We start from the raw sequence: 24,083 nt of genomic DNA on the forward strand, positions 1-24,083 counted from the left end.
AGTTCATTCATTTAGACTTTATTTTTATAAATTTCACATTACAAAAACAACTTGTTTGTTTGCCATACTAATTTTCATTCTTTGTCGATCACATTCTTGTTCTCTCCAGCACTGTTTGTTTGCTGGCTTTTTTCGTAAAAGCTTTCATTTCAAATTTAGGGCAATGTAAGGAGGGCAACCCGTTTACTGTGTTTGATGATGGTTGGCTCCACACATCTCTGTGTCCGTCTGTCGTCTATCTGCCTGGTTGCTGCTGCCCGATTCTCGGTTCTATTCCATCTCTCACAATTATCATTTGTGTGTATGTCTGTTTGTTGTTGCAAAATATCTAAACTATGTTGTTGTACTAAATTGTTTTCCATTAAAATTTCAAACTTGTCCACACAACTATTTCCAAAAACACTGCACACACGCACACTGAGTATAACTTTTAAGACGTAAATTAATTAGTTTCGATTTTAATTCTTCTGGAGTAGTTTCTTTCAACAGAATCGATTGCCGATTATCTCCCGCTCTTATTCTCCGCACGTATGTTTCGGTGTTTAAAACAATAACAATAATAACAAGCAGTCAGCTATAATTTGCAGCTGCTGCTTTAGATACTCGCTCGCCCGCTGTGGAATCTGACAGCAAATGCATCTTTTAGATTGTTTTCAACATAGATACAATAGTGCGACGGCGATTGTGTGTGTGTTCATTCGGTTATATTTCAAAGCCAGCAGGGCGCACCGCCGGCATTTTAAGTAAACTTGACTGTGTATCAATGGCTTAGGTGACATTTACACGGAACATATTTCCTGATAAATCTTCATTTAGTCGTCGCTTAAATTATAATTTCCATTGTATATCATGACATGATAGAAGGTAACAGCAAGTGTTGTTGTACAACAAACGATACAAGAACCACATAGAAATTTGTTCTTGTAAGTTATACTAGTGTCAACGTCATTTGACAGAAAAATGTAAATTAAGAAACAAATTATATTTATTTTGAAAATGAAATATTTTCGAATCCTCCAAATAAAATTGAAAAACATGAATGAAAATCTATCAAATTTAAATTTCTATCGCTTCCACATCTTTCCTATAATTGAGAAATTGTCACTTATATATGTAACACATATGAAAATGCAGGGAATTGCGAGTTATTCTATGAAGAAAGATTTGCTTCCTCAAACTTTCCCAGCAGGCAGATTGAGTAAATTGAATACGGGAGCACATTTAAAAAAGAATAATTTCAAATTGTATGCGTTACCAATTTTCCTGTTGGGTGATTTTTAAAAACATAATTTGTCATATTCATATTGACACTAGTATTACGTTGGAATCAAATCAGCTGGGATTAACTGTTACCTTTTATAATTGTACCATGATTGTATATATGGGTTCTTCCGCAGTCACTTACACGACTTTCAGGGGCAAAATCAAACTTTAAATGTTCAATAAATCAAAAACAATTACATTTTTACAATATTCTTATTTGTAGAACTTTAGTACTAAAAAATTGAGGGCCTCCGATTTTTATCTTTTGAAATAAAAGCCACTAAAGACCGGTCACTAACTCGACTTCAAATATACATGACTCTGGACATCATTGCTAATAATGGGAAAAGTCCGTGAATTGTTTGAACTTTTGGAACGTTAAACATTTAGTCTGTTCCAGCACTTTTTAATAGTAAATCTAGTAAGAGGGAAACATTTTAAAATCGCTCTCATAGTACAAAATAATTTGAAAAGTTCGTGAACACAAATCTCGTAAATATGCCAAAATTAGAAGGCAATACTTCAAAATCAACATAACAGCCAATCAAAATAAACCGAGTAAAAATGGTAGTAAACAGCCATTTTTACTCGAAAAAAAAATTTCGAATAAAAAGTATAGAAAGAGAACGCCATTTTGTTTGATGTTCTCTTAAATTTGGTTCAATGTTGTACGAGTTTTGTGGGTTCAGGAACGGGTTTCGAGAAAAAAGTTGCAAAACTTGTAAAATTAGTAGATTCGTTTAGGTTCTGGAACGGAACTATTCTTTACATGAATAAGAGATATTAATCATTGTTATTAGCACTTTCAAAATTTGGCATATCCTTTATCATGACATAATTACACAAGGTAGTCTCATGCAGACATATGATTCCAATTTTTTTATAATTTTACTTTTGACAACATTCAGCTTTCAAAATTTAAATGAAAATAACCTCCTTTGAAATAAACGCACAACACGTGTTCAGTGGCAATAATAACAAAATGTTTAATATTTTGAAGTTCCCAGCCTCTATAATCTATAAATATAATTTGTAATATCTATAATTATATCTTAATTTTTTCTTAAATATGTCATTCGACATGCATAACATTTTACGGAATTTATTTTTCAAACAAATTGAAAGTGATAGATGAGTTCCAAATTTAAAAGGGTTGCCATTATTGATTTCTCAAATGAGGCTACCTTCTGTAATTATGCCATGATCAATGGCCATTTAGAACAGCTGATATCTTGCGTAATTTCTACTTGAATTCGATGTGCAATGCTGCCAAGTTTTTGAAATATTAGGTTCGTTCGTTTACTTTCCCAGTAATATTTACTCAGTAAGAATTTGCAGAGAGTAAATACGAATTTTTCCTTTTCAAGAGAGAAAACTGCAAAAAGTAAACGAACAACATCCAGTAAAAAGATTGTTTCGACACAGCTGATTAAAACAACAAACAAATTGGCGCAAACTATAAAATAGCATTTTTATTAGAAAAATGGATAACAAGCGGAAAATTGATGTTGTTTGTTCCCCATAAACATTTAAAAGGGTTGTGACCTGTTATTCCTGTATCTGCAATTGATATGGGGGTGGACATAACCGATGGTGTTCCAGACATGTTAGGGATGCACACTTTTTTGTTTCGATTTGGAACCTAAAAAATCGTTCGCCAATTACTCTTATTACTCTTATTTTTAAATACTTGCGTTTTCTTCATCCATTTTGGTATTTAATGATACAAAATCAAAATAAAATTCACAAAACAATCAATTTTCTGAGAACAATTTTTTGTTTGTTTACAAAACATAACAAAACAGCTGATTAAATATCAGCTGATGGTACAAGAAAATTCTTACTGAGTAAATTTTCCTTGTAAGAATTTGCAAATACTCAGTAACACAACTGTCAAATCTGCTCTCTCAATTCACTCTCTTTTACTGGACTTTTGGGTAAACGAACAACATTTTGTAATAATTTGTACAAATTCGTACAAATTATTGAGTAAACGAACGAACCTATTATATGGAAAAATTTGACAGATAATCGAGACAAAAACAATGGTTTTTGTTTTGATATTATTATTGCATTTATAGCCTTTAAATTAGTATTATTTTAACAGGAAGAAAATATAGCAAATGTAGTCTTTCTTTATATTTTTGCACAATTAAAGAAATAAATTCTTCGACTTTGGTTTGTCTTTTGGAGTAAATGAACATAGGTCAAATAAATTACGTTTTGCTAATACGTTTCGTTTATGATTAGGAATGATCGTTTAATCAACAGCTTGAAATACTTGATAGTAATTTTTGCTAGATATTGTTCGTTTTCACAAAGTACAGTAAAATAAGAGATTTAACAGCTGTGTCACTAGTTTTGCCACATCATGTGTAATCACACATATGACCTGTAATTTATTGTAGAACGTTTTATAATACCTTTTTTGTTTTTAAGTAAAAAATGCTTAGAAAACGAACTATGAACTAATTTTGTCATTTTAAAGGTAACTTTATAATGCCTCTCTCATCGAAGTCCTACTCTCTATTTGCAAAAAACTCTAGCAGTCGACGTTCACAATCCTCCCCAGATACATTTTTTTATAATTAAAGAAATTTTGCAATGAAAGAAAAAGATGATAATCGCTTGGTGTCAAGTCCGGACTGTATGGTGGATGCATTAAAACTTCTCAATGTGTGTTTCCAGGTGGAACAGAACACCTTTCCAGGTGGAACAGAACACCTTTCCTGTTCGCCAATTCTATTAAATTGCTATCTTCAAACGGTCCAGTTGTTAACAGTAGAGATCAGAATTTAGCGTTTGGCCATATGGAAGCAACTCATAATAAATAATTCCCTTCCAGTTCCACCAAATGCATAGCAGAAGCCTGGCTGTTAGTACTAGTTTGGCCACCGTTTGAGGTGTTTTACCGCTCTTTGACAATAATAGTATTCGCACAGGGTTATCGTATGTGATCCATTTCTCATCCGTTTAAGAAATTGGTCTATCTCATTCCGTTTGGCCAAGACTTCGCAGATGGAAATTCAATCCATCCCATTTTTTCTGTTAGTTGGTGTGGCACCCAAACATCGAGCTTCTTTTTGAATCCAGCTTTGTGTAAATGGATTAAAACAGTGTTATGGTTGATTTTTAGCTTCTTGGCGATGTTAAGACTGCTAACATACCGGTCAACTTCGGTCATTTCTCCCATTTTATCGCCATTTTCGACGATTTATTTTTCAACAACCTAATATTTTTCTTTATCATATCGTCAGGAGTAAAAATTCCATAGGGTATGTGTCAAATATAATCCACTGGATTTGTGTGCATGATTGGGTGACGTATACGCTATTGAAATGACATTTGAAATCTAGTGGATTTAGTAGTCTAAACGCGCTCTAAGGATTTCATTTCTATAGTGATTTAAGGGGACCCCCCCATTCTCGGGGTCAAACATTTTTTTTTTTTGATTTAATTCGAATCCCTACAAATTTTCCAGAGAAAATCTCAAGAACTCCTGAAGATATAGCCGATTTATTGTGTCAGCATCAAATGACGGCTAAAGGGCTTCTCAAACTTTAAACGCGTTTTTCTCTTTTGTGAATGGCGGGCACGATAACTCAAAAACTAATGACCCAATCGATTCCAAATTTTTACACATTTCTTTGTGAGTGTATAGCTATCATATGAACTAGGATAAAACCAATCGGTAAAGATCTTCCTTATTTTTTAATTTGGTTTTTGGTAAAAAACCGGCGACTTTACAAAATTTTTTTTCAAAAGTTCCGCCATTTTGTTAATTTTAGAGTGAAGTCAATAATCCTAGTTCATACGATAGCCAGACATGTACTCTTTCTAAGACCGTTGGAATGTTCCAGTGGGGAGTTATTATGCCCGTCATCAAAAATAAGGCCTTTTCTTTAATTACAAAAAAACAATAACAAAAATTTTTTGTAAATTATTTTTCTTCTCTTTTAAATCTTCAAACAGATATGGCTAATAGTTAATTCAAATTGACTGGATTTAGTAAATTTAGCGGTTTTATTTTCCATTGGAAATATGTCTGATAAATACTCATAGAGGAAGATAATTTATATCTGTGTTATTGAAATGTTCTTCCTCATACCTGAGAAAAAATGTACTTTACAGGTCCCTACATCTTTTAGCATTCATTTTGATAAAACATAATCATTATTGAAACGTATTTATAAAATGACCATACACCTTTAACACAAATATTATTCTAATAGTCGCGAACGTGTACTGTCTTGAAACAACCAATGCGCATTTTGACAGCTAATCCGATGATCATCTGTTATTGCGACATGATTTACCATTTAAACCGATCGAATTTAAAGCGTTATAAAGCATAAAGCCTCCGTAATATTAAATTAATATGTAATATTTCGATATTTCCATTTAATTTATATACCTATATATATATATATATATATATAACTAGCTATATAATATTTGTATATAACGATATATTCAATTACTTACATTTGCAGGGGCTTGTTTTCTTTCTTAGGGTTTGCATATTTTTGAAAAATTGCTTGACATCCGGGCGCTGCAACGTTTAGAACGTTAACGCGTTAGCACAAATCCACAAAACAGCTGTGAGAGTTTTCCACTATATATTATTTCCGACTCTCTCTCTCTCTTTCTCACTTTTTACTCTTTAGTATATATTTCACCGTGACACAGTACTTGGTTACACTCACATACACCCACTTAAGACAATCTCTTTATTATTCTTTGCTGATCAACTATATAATAATGAAGGGGAAAAATAAATCACGGAAACAAAAACACACAGGTCGTAAGAAACTACAAAATAAATGTAAACATTCCAGTATTATAGCCGCAGCCGCATTGAATGATAACACAAAGATAAAATGTAAACAAATATCACTTGAATGTCAACCGGGAGGAAATGGTAAACAAACAAACAAAAAAAAAGAGAGAAACACACGGCGAGATTATGTCAATCATTCATAACGGTTGGTGTGGGTGATAGAGTTGCTATTGTGGAGGGATGACGATGATGACGACCAAGGTACACACACACACACGCATTGACAATAACAACCCTTCTGAGTAAACGTCAATGATATCACGAAAAAATGAGAAAATCAATTACTATTTTGTTTTTTTTTTTTACTTAACCTAACTTACACTTGTTTATTTATTTAATTTTTTTGTTGTGGTTGCAAATTTTGGTTTTGTGGTTTTCGGTTTTATTTATGGAATTGTATTAATATTTTGTTTTAGTTGTATATCTATGTATATGTATATTTCTTTCTTTTGACACACAATTAACCACCAACAATGATGGGAAGAGAGAAGGAGGGTAGTCACTATTGGTTTCGGTTAATGGTAATATGTCGATTTTTTTCTCGCTGTTTGTTTGTTTTTATTCCTTGAAGAAAACAGGGTGGTTGCTGATTGAATGAATTTGACAAACTCACTAAATAATAGAATTGTTACACAAACACTGGTTTGTTGGCTGACTGGCAGGCTGGAGGAGGCTATTATGCGCGTTCCATATATATATATTTCTTGTGTATTTATATTGATATATATGTAGATGGTATTTTCAATTCACCGGCTTCCATACAATTCACGCACACGGCCAAAGGAAGAATACAGCAAGTTTTATCGATTTTTCACTCACTCACCCATTCAAATTGAAAACAACAACGAATTACGTCTGATGGGGTCGAATGCTTGCTTGCTTTATTTCTAATTGGAAATTTTCTAATTGAATTGTGAATTTTGTTTAATAGATTTGTTCTATTTTCCTTGGCTTGTTTGATTACATATATTTTCTTTTATTAATAAAAACTTATTTGTATTTATGTATTTGTCTCATTTAGACGGAATTGATTTCATTACAATTTTTCAAACAATTAAATTTCAGCAAATATATTTGTTATTCGAAGAAAAACACAATTTTGTTTTATTTTGTTATTGCAAATATCAATTTTTTCATTCCATTGCAAATTACTTTATGCATTCTTCGATTGAAATTCTAATTTCACTTTTGACGAAAAAATATTTTTTATGTATAACACCGAGTAGATTTTTTTTTTTCATTCAACTGTCGTTTTCCTTCAGTTTGGGACGCACTTTGCTAACATTTTTTAATATTATTTAGTTATTTGCATTAATTTTATTGTGTTTTTCTAGTTTTTAATCGCTTTCTTTTACATTTTTTATTTTTTTTAGTATATGAAACAGTCCTCCGCCCTTAAGGTAGTGAAAATCATTGAAAATTCGATTATGTCAAAGGATTCTGGTTCCTGATATCCTTTTTGTCTGAAAGCGATTTGACAGTTGGTGGCTGTAAATGAGAACGGAAACCATCAGTTCGTTTTATTGTCCAACAACTGTCATTTTCTTATTTCGGCGTATGAGCCCTAAATAGCAGTGATACGACGAGGGAAAGTACGCGCGTTACGCGTAGTAAATAAAATGTTTCGTTACGACGATGTGAAATAAAGAAAAAAATGTGAAATAATTTTGTTTACAATAAAAAAATAAGGAAATTAGTAAAGTCGGACGGGGCCGACTATATGATATCCTTTACCACTATGGGTATATTAAACAGGACTATTAACATGAAATTGGATGAAATAAAATATGTGATATTTATCTAACTGTGAATCGACTTCAAACAAATATCAATAGGTCATCCGTTGGGCTACATCTGTACTTCTACAAAACGCAACTACGTAATTCTATGTTCAATTTTGTACGTTGTGCAAAATATGATGTCAATCTGACTAACATGAGGAGTTTGATGTCCAATTTACTTAAAATCGGGCGAAAATATATATGGAAGTTATATCCGAATATGAACCGATTTCAACGGATCTTTTTACAGGTTAGGTTATACTAATTTCAGTACGTTTTGTTCCTATCAACCATATATTGGATCCTTGGTGCGTCAATTACTTGAAATCAATTTATAATATAAGGGAGTTATATCTAAATCTCAACCGATTTTCACGAAACTTGGCACACATCAGTCTGGACTTAATTCAGTACGCTATGCCAAATTTCCAGCAAATCGAAGGATATATAGGGACTTTGGTACACCATCTTGACCGATTATTACGAAACTTGGCAGACATCATTGTAGGCTCAATTCAGTACGTTTTGCCAAATTTCGTGCAAGATATATGTGGACTATGGTGCAAGATATATGTGGACTATGGTGCACCATTTACATTAAATCGGACGAAAATATATATGAGAACTATATCTAAATCTGGACCGATTTTCACGAAACATGACAAATATCACTTTGACAAACATCACTCGCTCAATTCAGTACGTTATGCCAAATTTCGTGCAAATCGAAAGATATATAGGGACTTTGGTGCACCATTTACATGAAATCGGACAAAACTGTATATGGGAGCTATATCTAAATCTGGACCGATTTTCACGAAACTTGTCAGACATCATTCTAGGCTCAATTTAGTACGTTGTACCAAATTTCGTGCAAATCGAAAGATATATAGGGTCCTTAGTGCACCATTTACATGAAATCGGACGAAACTATATATGGGAGCTATATCTAAATCTGGAACGATTTTCTCGAAACCTGACACACTTCATTCTAGGCCTAATTCAATACGCTGTGCAAAATTTAGTGCAAATAGAAAGTTATTTAGGGACTTTGGTACACCATTTACCTTAAATCGGACGAAAATATATATGGGAACTATATCTAAATCTGAACCGATTTTTCCCAATTTCAATAGGGTTCGTCCTTGGGCCAAATGAATGAGCTGTGCCAAATTTCATCCAATTCGAATAAAAATGCGACCTGTACTTTCTTTACAATTTAGCAAGGACAGACGGACGGACGGACATACGTAAATCGACTAAGAAAGTGATTCTATGCATATTCTCAAAAGGAACCATGGGTCTATCTCGATTCCTTTTGCCTGTTACAAACATATGCACAAAGACATAATACCCTGTACCACAGTGTGGTGAAGGGTATAAAAAATAAATACACAGAATTATAGTTCCATTCCAGAACTTAAAAGAATCTACTCATTTTACAAGTTTTGCGACATTTTACTCGAAAACCGTTCCTCAACCCACAAAACTGGTAAAACATTGAATCAAATTTAAGAGAACACAAAACGAAATGGCGTTCTCTTTGTAAACTTTTAACTCGAGAAATTTGAACGAGTAAAAAGGTAAACAGGAATGCCAACTTCTGATATGCTGTAATGTTGATTTTGAAGTATTGCCATATAATGCTGGCATATTTAGAAGATTTGTGTTCTCGAACTTTTCAAATTATTTTGTACTCTGAGAGCCATTTTGAAATGTTTCTCTTTTACTAGCTTTACTACTAAAAAAGTACTGGAACATACCAAATGTCATCTTTTATACCTAACATAACATTTTACCGAAAACGCGAAGAATGAATGGAATGTCAGGTTTTCTTTTCAGAATCGAGTTGGGGATATGATTTATATGTTGTTTTGGACACAAATCATACATTTCATCTTACAAATATTGTAAAATTCACCTTCAAATTAATCGATTTTCGAATATACTTTGTTATATTTTTCAAAACATTTTTTTATTTTGTACTACATTTTTAGGTGAAATTCGAGTGTATTCATATGTCCTTTTCGGACGGCCTTACTATTGTGCCATGGTTTAAACTCATCTGAATGTATTCATAACAACAAAGAGTCTACATAAAGGCCAAAACACATATGAGGATCCAGGCCAGTTAAATTGGCTTTGTGTGAAATGTCAATTTATAATGGAATATCAAAGTTAAACTCGATTTCGGTCGCCGTTATTCTCCATTATTATTTTACATTAAACATGGCTAACTTAACATGCCATCCTCATATGTGTTTTCCTTCCTCTTTAACACATTCCACTACATTCAAAATGGAAACGTAACATTTCGTGCGGTTACCATTCACATTACTTGAAGCACGCCATACGTCGTACGCTGACATTTAACAGCATTCACAGAACACACTCTCTAGCAATGAACGCCGTTAACTCCAATGAGCGGCGCGCCACTGTAATCTCTTGCTCTCACACTTCGAATTCATTTTATTTTGAAATTTACTTGCGAGAAGTTGTCGTCGTAGTCGTTGTCGCCGTCGTAAAGTTAAACGCCACAAAAAACCCCCCCATCATAGCCAAAAGAAGAAGCATTGATAAATTTGAATTTAATTGCGATTGCAAGCTATTGCAATAGTTGAAATAAATATTGCAAATAATTACAGAAAAAGAAAAGCAAAGTGTTTTGTTTTTGTGCAACAGGTTGGTTGGCAAATTCAGTGAAAATAAAGGAATTTGAACGTGAAAAAATAATTTTTCTTTGGTGTTTCAAAAAAAAAAAAGTAAAGTGATCGTATCTCCTCTGCTCCAGTGAATAGTGGAAACAAAAGAAATCCAAGAAGGAAAAAAGAAAATAAAAGTAACAAAACTCCAGCAACAAATAGCAACTTTAAGAACACCACCGTAGATCGAGTGGGGAGCCAGTCAGCTTCATTTAAGTTTGTGTCACTGTGTGTGTGTGTTTGTTTGTTGTGTACCCAATTCTACTACTTTTGAAAAAAAAGAAACAAGAAAATCTAATAGAAAATTTGAAAAAATATAAAGATACCTTTGTTTATTATTTCAATATAAAAATCAAAACAAAAAAAAAAAAAATCATACCAAAATTGAAATAAAATTCTTTTTAATTTTCTTTAAAAATAAAAAAAAAATTAAAAAACAAATTTTTCATTGTCAAATCGCATAAAAATTTCCTTTGTTATTTTTTCTGTTCATGAAATTATTTCATCTCCCCATTTAACTTCTCTCTCCCTTTTTTCGATGAAGTTTTTGCTTACTTGTGTTTGTGTGCGCGAGTGAATAAACAAGAAGAAGAAGAAAATTTAAAAGTAACAACAAAACGACGATCACAACCCAAACCAGTCTGGTGGAGCAAATTGACAACAACAACAAGATCTCTAAGTAAAAAGCAACAACAACAACTACAGCCGTAATAATAACAAATACAAAAAAGCAACAGTTCCAGCCAGCCAGGCTTTTGATAAAAAAAAATAATAATAAAAAACAACAACAACGATAATAAATAATAAAAGTTGTCTGTGAGAGAGGGATAATAATTGAAACAACAACAAAATAATAATTTAATTTGCGAAAAAGAAAGAAACTAATTTTGTGATCTTGTGTGTAATTTCAGTTACTCTCGTTTACATTGTCATTACCAACAATTACTCTGAGAGTACTGTGAGAGAGAGAGAGAGTTATCCCCTTCTAATAAGATTCTGATTAAAGTATCCAGCTGCTCCAGCATATTTTTTCCTGTTATTGTGAAATTCATCACTATATCATTTTTTGTATTTTTTTTTAATTTTAAAGGCCAAAACAGAACGAAGAAATAAAAAAATAAAACAAAACAACATCAAATCTAATTTGTTCGATCGACAGTTACCAAAACGAAAGAAGGAATTTTTGTGCAAAAATGAATAAAACCTGTGCTCGCTGTCAAAAGGTGGTCTATCCCATCGAGGAATTGAAGTGTTTGGATAAGGTAAGCAAGCATATTTTTGTTATTGTTGTTTTTGTTACACAAAAAAATAAAAGGACAGAATTGTTGTTTTTTGTGTTTGAGTTCTTTGTTTGTGTACCGTATTTATTGTTTACTTTTATTACCCATTTTAGGTTGATTGGTTGGTTGGTGTTTGTTTACATGACATGTTGGGTACTTGTTGTTGTTGTTGTTGTTGTTGGTTTTGTTATTATTAGTATTGTTTATTGGGCACGTATTTTTTCGGTATGCCCAAATTATGGTGGTCTACTCTAATCAAATGTCAATTAGATTATCAATTCGTGCACAGTGTTTTGAAAACTGAAAAATTTAGGAAAAGGTTGTATATGGCCCGCATAAAATGATGATTCAATTATAACGTCAAGACGAAATAATTGATAGAATATTTGTCGGGGACCACTACTAGTCTAACGTACACGTACAACCCGTCCGAAGATCGTCACAATTATATGTTGTCGATGCAGTACTTGCTTGGTTGCTATCGTCGGGAACATCCCTGCCATTGTACAGGACTCCCCCGCTCAGGAAAGATCTTCATGATCTAGAGAGAGAGAGATCAAAAGGTACAAGCGTGAACCCCTAGATCAAGAAGCCTATCAAGCAGATCTGAATGGTATTCACACGGACGCAGTCGCTCAGGCAGTAGATAAATACCGCGTGAATACCATAATTGGAGAACACCCCCCCTCCATCGCAGCAGAGGAGAAGCAGCTGCCAAGGCAAACACGAGTAGTCTTAGCTCAACTAAGATCAGGATGGTGGAACCGCCTCAATTCATATTGGGCAAGAATTGACGGCTCGATGCCTAACAAATGTTCTGGATGTGGACTAGGACTGCCCAGCTAAGCTGACTCGTCTATGGCCGAATACACTTTGGACGCAACCCGTTGAAGTTGCAGCATTCTTGAATTTGGAGATAGAGGAAGCAGAACCAGACAAAGAATGACAAACGACATGTATTATGTTGCTACAACAACAACAACTAGTCTAACGTCAAAATTACGGCTTCTGTCTAGTTTAATATCCCATCTCAAATAGTTTTTTTAACATAAGTAGTATCGTGGACCAGGACGGGATATGGGCAGCTAATGTTATTTTTTTAAACAAGAAAATGAGATATGTTTTTGTTACATGTAGCTTGACATTAATGGTGACTCCAAGACAAAATTATTGAAGGTCGAGTATTTTCACTTTTGGGATCGAGGATCATCTTTTCGATGTAAAGGTGTATGTATGGAAAATTTAAGGTCCAAACGAGAATCGCTTTGAAATATTTACCATAATTAGCATTAGGTCCTATTCTTATTGTTTTCCTTCGGAAACCCATTCCACTGACATCCTTGTATTTTGTCATACTTTTCAAAATTCACTATTGCTATGTGGGTATTAATTGGAACAAGTTGAGTTTAGGGGCTCATATCGGCTTTTTTTGAAATGTTTACCACAAGTAGATCTTGTCTCCCTGATCACGAAAATATATGATTTTTATGGGGAAGTCCATACTTCCCGAGATATGGACATCTGAAATTTCGGAATTCCTATGCTCATAACTTCGTCATTTATGGACCGATGACGGTAATATTGGTATGGTTGATCAGCGTACACATTATATTTTCACTTAATTAAAAATTATCCACAAATAGGGGATTTTAGATTTTCTCCTATGGATAGGCGGAAAACTCGGCTAATGCATCAACAATTTCTTTCTCTAAATTTTTTTCTCGGCTTTCGGCCGGGGATTTTCTTCTAGGGACAGGCAGAAAATTTGGCTACGCGATTAAAAGTACCTTTTATATAAATTGTTTCTTTGATAGCTGGCCTTCGGCCGACGAATTAAGGCTTTCTCCTATGGACAGATGGAAAATCCGGCTACGCGATCGAAAATTTCTTTTAATGAAACATGTTTTTCTAATAAACAGCTCATAAATTACGAAGTGGTAAACATTTCAGAATAATGGGAGATGAGCCCCTAATCTCAACATAAGCCGAAGATTCTGTGGCATAGTCACTGTTGGCATCTGGTCACAGGAGAAATTCTTAAAACCTACAACTAATAAAAAAAACTATTATACAGAGGAGGATTGTATGATTCGTTGCCGATTTTGGCATGCGGGCTTATCTCTAATGGACACAAGTTCGACTTTAAGGGAGTTTTTCAGAAAAATCGAGGTTTAAAATCCAGCTTTTTTGACTGTATCTCGTTTTAGATAAACATGGAAATTTATTTTCATAAGCTTTAAAAGCTTTAAAATTATACCCATTTTGTATTAATCGGATTCGTGGAACCGGATACCCGTACCCGAACTTAAAACAACCGGGTACGTCCCTCAAGAAAAAAAAAATATATCCCTATAATTGGGTAAAATACCTACCTCTGGATAATGTGATATCTTTTACATAACTAGAGTTGTTCCGAAGCCCATATATAAGAATGTATGGTCTTCTCCAGCGAAATAATAGCATCTGCTTCAAATTGATATCCATATTATTGATTGGTAATATGATATGCAAAGTTTAGTTCAAATCGGACATTCCTTAAGCCTAATATTGTATTTATAAATATTGAAATTTGTTCACCATTTGTGTAAGAGGTACCAGAAGGAGTGGATCGAAGGGCCACATCTTCGGACTTGATAAAGACTTGGTAAATGTAACAGGCTAAACAAAGTTTAATTCAAAATGGATGGTCCGATTTGACCAAAATGAGTGGACCGATATTCGATATGAACAAAGTTTGGAGGAAATATTATATGTATAATTTATAATAACAGGCTCCAAATTGTCTGAAACGGAAATGGTAGCCCCCATAAAAAGGTACCCGTATTTTGAGTATTTACCCAAAACTTGGGTATAAACTTATTAACTGCCGAACCACCTAATATAGGTGGCCAAAATTTTGCTTACATGTTTTTAATGTCAAAGCAAATATTGAAATGGAATGTAGGGTCCCTGTGTCCAAGTTTTGATATAGCCCCCATATAACCGTACCTTCCGATTTAAGGTATTTTTTGTCTATTAGACACATTTTACGATCAAATTGGCAATAATTTGGCACAGAGAGTTCTCTTTGAGTAGCAAATGTTCATGGAAAAATTTATGGATGTAGGTCCCCGTTTTCTGGTAGACCTCATACAAATGTTCCCCTATTTGGAGTATTTAACGAAAAATAGGGTATAAACTCATTAACTGGCAAACCACTTGACATAGGTGACCAAAATAGTAGATACCATCAAATGGGTATTTACTCGGTAAATATCATCTCTACATATCGACCCCCTTCTAATTTTCCCCCAAATAAAACCACCCCTTTTAAGTGTCTTTAAATGATTTAGTCAAATTTTCCCACCAAAGTGGCTATAATTTGATATTTCGGGTTCTTGGAGGCATAAGAACATCTTTAAATTTAATATACGTTTTGACGTAGCTCCAGGATAATTGTTACACGCCCTTTTTAGCAGAACCGTATTATCACAGCACATTTAAAACATTATATAATTATATACTATACTGAAAAATCTGCTGACATAGTTGTATAACTCACTCTCTCAATTTCTGCATATTATAATCTAAGTAAATACAAAGTAAGAAATAAAACCACAAACTTCCTACTGTTGGTGTGGTCATTATTGCCTCCCCGTGCTTGGAACCACTTACCAGACCTACAAAAGTTAAAACAACTAAGCTATGCAAATTTACAATTCCATCATCCACTGCAGCATTCGGTTCGGGCAAATATTCGTTCTGCTTCATTTGCAGCAGTCATTGGGCGGAGGAGAGTGAGCGTGCGAGCGAGTGAGAGCAAGAACTTGCGAATGCATCTGCAGTGGAATTTATTTAAGCCTATCTCTAGTTGTTCTGGTGGTCGTTCGTCGGTTGGTTGACATTCATACGAACGAACATTTGTGCGAACACAACTGGTGGCACAGTTTGCTTTATTCCATTTTGATGTTGCACAAATTTATCTGTGATGAATGACAAACAATCCGGCAATTGTATTGAATGTGCCGGAATCCAACTGTTGTGGTCAATGCAGCAAGTCGGGGTGTGTGAGTGTGTAGTCCATTGTGTAAAAAAAACAAGGGGTTTGAAACCCCCCAAATGTGACGACAACGAAAGTGTGTGACACACTTTGGTTACAACTTTGACCTCTTCTTTCCGCAAATAAAATGAAATCAATTTTGAAAACAAAAGTTGAGACAACAAACAGTTAAACGAACGAACAGTTTACCTGTAATGATGATGAGACGACAATCTATTTAACTTGACACCCAATATCCATAAGAATCTTCCCTTTGTACTGGAAACACACCCCACAAACAAACCCATGTGGCCCTAATACTATTATGCGATTTATAATTTTTACGTCAGAATCTTCTATTATTTTTTCGTGTCTAACCACAAAACACACTTTTCGGTTTTGCTTTCATCTGCCTTCCTTTCAGTTCAATGCAGATAAAATAGTTGTATTAGTACACCTCATATATATATATATATATATATATATTTGTAACTATCGATTAGAAGTGAGGCAAGGGTGCAATTGATTTTTCTTTTCAGTGGTTATTTGTGATAATAAAATGTCATGCTGTGGATAGAATTGAATTGCCTTGGATGGAATTATTGGTCATATGGTGAAAGGTTTTAAAATGAGTAGGGAACTTAACTGTTGGCGAATGAAGATTTGTTCTTCGACATCGTCGTAGGATAAGAGAGTTATAATTTTATTTTGTGGTGGACCAATATGTATAACACACGGCTAGGATGGAGTCGGTTTATGAGTTTCAATTTGAATAAAATTATTGGTGCGTTGAAATTTCCCTTCGATTTCATATCGAATTCCTGAATATTGTGGTCCAATCATATAAATATTGAATACAGTACATTTAAAAAAGCAAGGTAACTATTTCGAGAATGATCTATTTCCACCAGTCTATATATGTTAATAATGTAAGCATTTTTAATAATATTTTCCTGTGGACCTCACATAAAATTGTACTTCATTTTAACGATCTTTGGTCACATTAGATTTTAAATTCATAATGGCCTCTTTTGAATTTTTAACATTTTTCTCGACCAAAAAATCCCATCCTTCCTTTTTTCATTATTTCCCACACCTTGCCATTCTAATACTTCGTCTCACGTAAATTTGCCATGGCAGTGGCTATGTTTACCAATTCTTGACTTCAAATATTATTACTGTTATTTCGGCATTTTTATTTCAATTATTTTCATGAATAACAAAACAACTTCACCTAAAAGGATGAGAGGTACTTAACGAACGAACGAAGAAAACGTTGATGATGGCAATGTTAAGATGATGATGGAAATTTGTGCATGGAACACAAGACAACTATTGACTCTTAAAGTGAAATATTTTTGTCATGTAATTTTTTTCCATCCATTTTTTTCCATTCAGCTCAACTACTTTCTACTTAAGTACGACTATAGAAGATCGGTGTTTCAAGTCCCTGCTCCGTACTCTATGCCTTCAAATCGTCTATAATAGACTCCTTGCCTTTAGCTCCTTTACTATATAAGACTATATAAGAGACTCCCGGGCTTCGGCATGTCTAGTATAGATGCTCTGCCTTCTGTCGTCTACTTTTGACTTTTAAAGTTAAATATTTTGTCATGTTTTTTGGGTTTTAAGTTATTGGCCCGCCTAATCATGTAATTTTATTCCATCAAAGCGGATTCAACTCCTCTGAAAAGACTCTCAGCTTCAGCTAAAATATTATCAAGACACTTATGACGACTTTCTACTTCAGCAAGACTATAGAAAGTCGCTGTTCCTGCCCCGTACTCTATGCCTTCAGGTCGTCTATAATAGACTCCCTGCCTTCAGCTCTATATAAGACTATAAATTATAATCTCGAGCTTCGGCTTGTCTAGTATAGATGCCCTGCCTTCTGTCTTTTAGAAAAGACTCTTCCGGACTTGAGCTCGTCTATAATATATATCATGTCGTCTTTAATGGAGTACCTGCCTTTTTGGTCGTCTATTAAAACTTCTCCCTAAGAGGCTGCCTGCCTTCAGATTGACCAAATTAGACACCCATGCTTCTGCTTGTCTATTATAGATTCCCCACCTTCAGAAGGCATATAATAGATTCCCTGCCTTCAGTTCCTCTTACCTGTCAATAATAAACTCCCTGTCTCCAGCTAGATCATAATAGACACTCCGCCATTAGCTTTTCACTCTCTGTGTTAAGTTCGCCTATAACATACTCACTGACTTCAACTCGACTCTAATAAAGCCCATGCCTTAAGTTCGCCTTTAATAGAAATGCTGTTTTCAGATATTTAAAAAAAAATTCCTTGCCTTAATATCGCCTATAATATACTCTTCCTGCAATCGGCACTTTCTGCAATAGACCTCCTGCCTTTAGCTCACCTGCAATAATTTTCTACCACCAACATGTATAGAATATACTCCGGTTCTTCGGATTGTCAAGAAAAGACTTTGGTCTACAGATTGTCTCCATATCGTCTATAATAGACTCTTGGATTTTGATGTCTTCAGTTCGTCTATTAAAGGCATTCACCTCGTCTATGAAATATTCCCTGCCGTCAACTGGTTTATAACAGTCTTGTGTTCTGCTAGTCTGGATAGACTCCTGGCCTTCAACACGTCTATAACAGAATCCTTCATCTCCTCTAAAACAACACCCTGCTTTCAGTCTGAATAGACTCCTGGCCTTCAACACGTCCATAACAGAATCATTAATTTCCTCTAAAAAACACCCTGCTTCAATTTATCTCCAAAAACTCCCTTCATATCTTCTAGACATTCCCGGGCTTCTGCTTGTATATAAAAGATTCGCTACTTTCAGTTTTTCTAGTAAAGAGCTCCAGCTCGTCTAAAATAGACTCCCCGACTTCAGGTCATCATCTGTATGATAAGCCCTGCCTTCAGATTGTCTAGAATAGACACGCAGTATTTCGTTTGTCTATAACTTCTTCTGTATAATAGAATCCCGGTTTTTAGGTCGCCTGAAGCAGACTCTTTGCCTTTAGATTGTCTAGTATAGACTCCCGGACTTTCACTCGTCTAGACACCCGGCAGATTCCCTGCCTTCAGCTCATTGATAATAGACTCTCGTCCTAAACACATATATAAGATACTTTCTAGAATTCCGGGCTTTCACAAGTCTATAACAGGTTCCCTGTCTTCAGATTGTCTACTACACTTTCGTGGGCTACAGCATGTCTGTCTAGAGTAGACTCTCGGCCTTAAGAGCGTCTAGAATAGACTACCGGCCTTCAGATCTATTACAATAGACGCCATGCAGGTCTATTAAATACTGTATATTAGACTCCCGGGCTTTTGCTTGTCTCTAACAGACTCTCTGTCTACAGCTCATCCATAATAGACTCCTGTTCTCAGCTCATCTATAATGGATTCCCTACCTTCAGTTCGTCAGGCCATCAGCTTGTCTAGTACACTTTCCCTTCTCAGATCTTCTATAACGGACGCCCTGCCTTCAGCTCGCCTATTAAATACTATATTACCGGTCTTCAGCTCGCCTGCCTTCAGAGTTCCGACAGTCTATAGCTGAATCCCTTTCTAGAATGGACTTCCTACCTTCAGTCCGTTTAGAAAAGACTGACTTCTGTAAAATATTACAGGGCATCAGATCACTGCTATTAGAACCCGTGCCCCGCAACTCGTCAATTAAAAACTGTATACTATATTACCAGGCTTCAGTTCGCTTTTCAAGCGACTTTCTACCTTCAAATCGTCTGGAATAGATTCAGATTATCTATCAAAGACTTCCTGCTTTCAGCTCCTCTATCAAAGACTCCCTGACTTCAGATCCTCAGATGGTCCACTATATGAAGACTCCTTCCTACCTTCACCTTTTTTATAAAGCCTCCTTACCATATATTAAGTCATCCTTGTCCTGTGTTGTGTGTGACTACCAACAAGGAATAACATTTTTGCTGTAAAGGACCTCTTGAGAAGCTTTCATTTCATTGCTTCATTAATTTTGCATTTTCCCTTTTTCGTTTCGTTTAAAGTTCGTACCGTACATCTAATTGAGAATTTGTTTGTTGTTGTATTGTACTTTTCAGGATCATTTCTGTCCTGACATGGAATAGAATAGAATTGACTTGACTACTACTTATTTAAGTAGAAGGTTGTTATCTGTAGTTAAGTTTTTATTGTTGTAATAGATGGATGGAAGGATAGTTTGATTTAGTTTTTTTTTCCCATTGTAGGAATTTGAGAATGCCAACTGGCTAAGGAAATTACAGCGCAATAGAATGGAATAGCGAACATATTAAAAGTTTTGTGGTTGATATTAATGTACGAGAATAGACATTTCATTGGTGTTCAGGGATGGGCAATTTCCGAAGTGAAATCAGTGAGCGGAGCAGTATAGTCGGACGGGGCCGACCATATGATACCCTAGACAACTTCCACGAAACTATAACTTTCTGTGGTTCTATATTCTGAGCTTGGGCAATATTTCGCGATATTTCCACCCTCTTGACCGACTAGAGGTCAAGAAATATTAAAAATATTCAGTACAGCCCTTCTAATCACTTGTCCAGATTCCCTTCACCGTGGGTTGTGTTGTGATGTTCGGCTTTCAATTTTGGCCTATAGATCGACTCGAAAAAAAAAACACCAAAAAATAAGTTTTCGCTCCACTTCATCCCAAAATTATTATCTGATCATCACCGAAAATTATAGGCGTTGTAGGTGACCATAACTTGAACCTCATGGAAAATTTCAAAGCGATCAGCGCTATATTTCCGCCCTCTAGTATGGTAATGGGTTACTAAATAATATATGAATATGTAAGCACCTGTAAATATTTATGTGTAAGTCCTGCATCCGAGTACATACGACAATATAATTGGTATCAATTTGAACATACTATCAACTTTTCGGGTCCAGGTGCAAATATATACCCCATAGAATACAAATTTTGTAATTTTTCACACAAAAGTCAGGGTCCATGTGACCCGCAAAATATTGACTGATCTTTATCAAAACAGGCATACTTATTCTTTGGCCCGATCCCCTTCTCCATGCAAAAATTCGCGGTGTTTGGGCCATAATTGCGGCCTCTTGAGTGACCAGAAAAACCCACAAAAATAAATTTTTTGGTCCATTTCATCCCCTAAATATTAAGGGAACTCCTCACTGGAACATCAGAATCCGAAAATTCCAACGGTGTTAGAAAGAGTACATGTCTGGCTCTCGTATGAACTAGGATTATTGACTTCGCTCTGAAATTAACAAAAGGGCGGACCTCTGAAAAAATATTTTTCGAAAATCGCCGATTTTTCACAAAAAAACAATTTAAAAAATAAGGAAGATATTCACCGATTGGCTTTAACCTAGTTCATACGATAGCTACACACTCACAGAGAAACGTGTAAACATTTGGAATCGATTGGGTTATTAGTTTTTGAGTTATCGTACCCGTCATTCGCAAAAGAGAAAAACGCTTTTGAAGTTTGAGAAGTCCTTTAGCCGTCATTTGATGCTGACACAATAAATCGGCTATATCTTCAAGAGTTCTTGAGATTTTCACATGAAATTTTGTAGGGACATTCTTGAATTAGTGTAGATTCGTATTAAATCAATTTTAAATTTTTGACCCCGAGAATGCAGGGGGATCCCCTTAACCGATCTTTTCTAAAAACAATAGGGGTCTTCATTGGCCAGAAGCCATCCTACATGCACAATTTCGTGAAGATTGGCCCATAACTGTGGCCTGTATCGTGTTTACAAATTATAATGGACAGACGGACGGACGGACACACATGTCTAGATGGACTCAGCTAGTCGGTATACTTAAAGGTGGGTCTAGGACCAATATTTCGCGGCGTTACAAACTTTTGGGGCTGCACAAAGCTATAATACCCTGACAACATCGTTGTGTAGGGTATAATAAAATTTAAAATTAAATAATTAATTTAAATTTCAAAATTTTATAAACTTTTTGTTATTCAATTTAAAATTTTAACATACTAATTAATATATTTTTATTGTTTGTTTCAGGTAAGCGAATATTTTAAAATCTATTTAAGTTTTATGAGTAAGTGACCACATAAAGCAAACACGAAGTCGAAGTAGAATGTAATTGGGATTATACAACTCTGCGATATTAATTTGTAAGGGTACTATTGTTTTCTATTTGTTAAATATTTCCAATTCATTCCCTCCGTTTTTTCTCATTTCAACAAAATGTAATTTCGAATAATAATAAAGAAAAAAAAAAAACATTTTCAGCAACAAAAGATTCTCCCCAAAAACGAAGCAAATGTGGAGTTCAATATTAAAATATACCATCAACAATAAACAACTCCCACATCCTGTTTTCGGTATTCTTTTGTTGTCTATCGGCTCTAGTCAGATCCTTTGGAATATGCTGAAGACGACCTATTGACAGTGTCATGTATTCCCCTATTGAATGGTGGATGTAAGGAAAATAATCGCTGTTTATGTCATTTCTGTTGGCTCAGCAGTTCATACAAAAGTTCTTGGCATAAAAAATGCAAAAAAAACATGTTCAAATATTCATTAGGACAAATTCATTGATATGAATGATATTATATATATATATATATATATATCTATACAAATTGTTTATCACATACTTACTTAAAAGCAAATTACCGGAAATTTAAATTTAAACAAATTATGTGAATACTCTCTCGCGAGCCATACTACACAAAGTCCATTTCAATCATCATTAGCAGCAGCATCATCATCACTATTACTAATGGTTCGTGCGTGCGTTTTCCATAACAAGTTTTATATATTCCCTTTCTGCCAGGCTCATCCCTCTCGTCTAAGCAAACATTTTTGCCACACACACATATATAAAAATTCGCCTGGTTATGATGTGCAGCATAAAATCCATTAATTTGCATCATCTGCTGTTTCGTTGTCGGTGTTGTTGTTGTAATTAATGCATCTTTTTTATATATACCGTTGACCGATCGACCTTGAGTGCATATCTGAAATTTTGTTGCAACAAAACATGTTTGACTGGAGTAGTTTTTGAGTTTGCCACTCTGGTTTCATAATATTTTGTAGCAATACCAAAAGGGGAACTCTATTTGGAATGATCGTTTTTTTTTTTTTTGAAGACAAACGATATTTCAAGTTTAGCTGATTATGAAGTATTTATAGACGAGGTGGATGAAGCCTAAGGAGATGAAGTTAAGTGGGGGAGCTGAAAGCAGGGTGTTTATTTTAGACGAGATAAAGGCAGGGATTCTTTTTTAGAAGGGCAGGAGTCTATTCCAGGCTAGCTTAAAGGGCAGGGCAGGTAGTCCATTATAGATGAGCTGAAGGCGATCCGAATGCAAGGAATCTATTATAGATAAAATGAAGAAAAAAAAACAACAGGAGACTATTATGGACGAAATGGAGGCCACATGTCTATTCTTGACGATCTGTAGACCAAAGCATTTCTATAACATCTGAAAAATCGGACTATATTCTAGACAAGCTTATGTTAGGAAATTATTGCAGGTGAGTTGAAAGTAGGAAGTCTATTATAAGCAGACTGAAGGCTTATTTTATTTGAACTTAAGCCAGAGAGGTTATCATAGACGAGCTGGAAACAGGAATTCTATTAACCTGAAGGCAGGAGGTTTATTATAGGCGTACTTAAGCCAATGAGGTTATTATAGACGAGTTGCAGGTAGGACGTTTACTATAGGCTAAATTAAGGGAGGGAGTTTAATATAGTTGACCCGAAAGCAGGGAGTCTTTTGCATCTATTATAAACAAACCGAAATGGAAGCCAGGTGTCTATTTGTGACGATTTGTAGACCCATGTCCTTGGTATAATATCTGAAGAACTTGATTATATTCTAGACGAGCTGAATGTAGGAAATTAGAAGAGACTATATTATAGGCGAACAAAAGAAAGAAAGCCAGAAGTCTATTATAGATGAAATAGAGACCAGTTGTCTATAATTGACGATCTGTTGATTAAATCCCTTTCTATAATATCTGAAAAACCGGAATATATTCTAGACAAACTAAAGGTAGGAAATTATTGCAACCCAGCTGTAACCACTTAAGACGAACTTAATCGAGTGGAAGGCATAGCGATTATTAAGTGAAACTGTAGGTAGGGAATCTATTATAGACGAATAGAAGATAGAAAGCCAGGAGTCTATTATAGAAGAACTGAAAGCGGGGCGTCTATTTTTGGCCATCTGTAGATCAGAGTCCATTC

This window comes from Musca vetustissima, unplaced genomic scaffold (genome assembly GCF_032173495.1).
Source record: "Musca vetustissima isolate MV318-11 ecotype Yass unplaced genomic scaffold, APGP_CSIRO_Mvet_v1 utg22101, whole genome shotgun sequence".
NCBI classification, from domain to species: Eukaryota; Metazoa; Arthropoda; class Insecta; order Diptera; family Muscidae; genus Musca; species Musca vetustissima.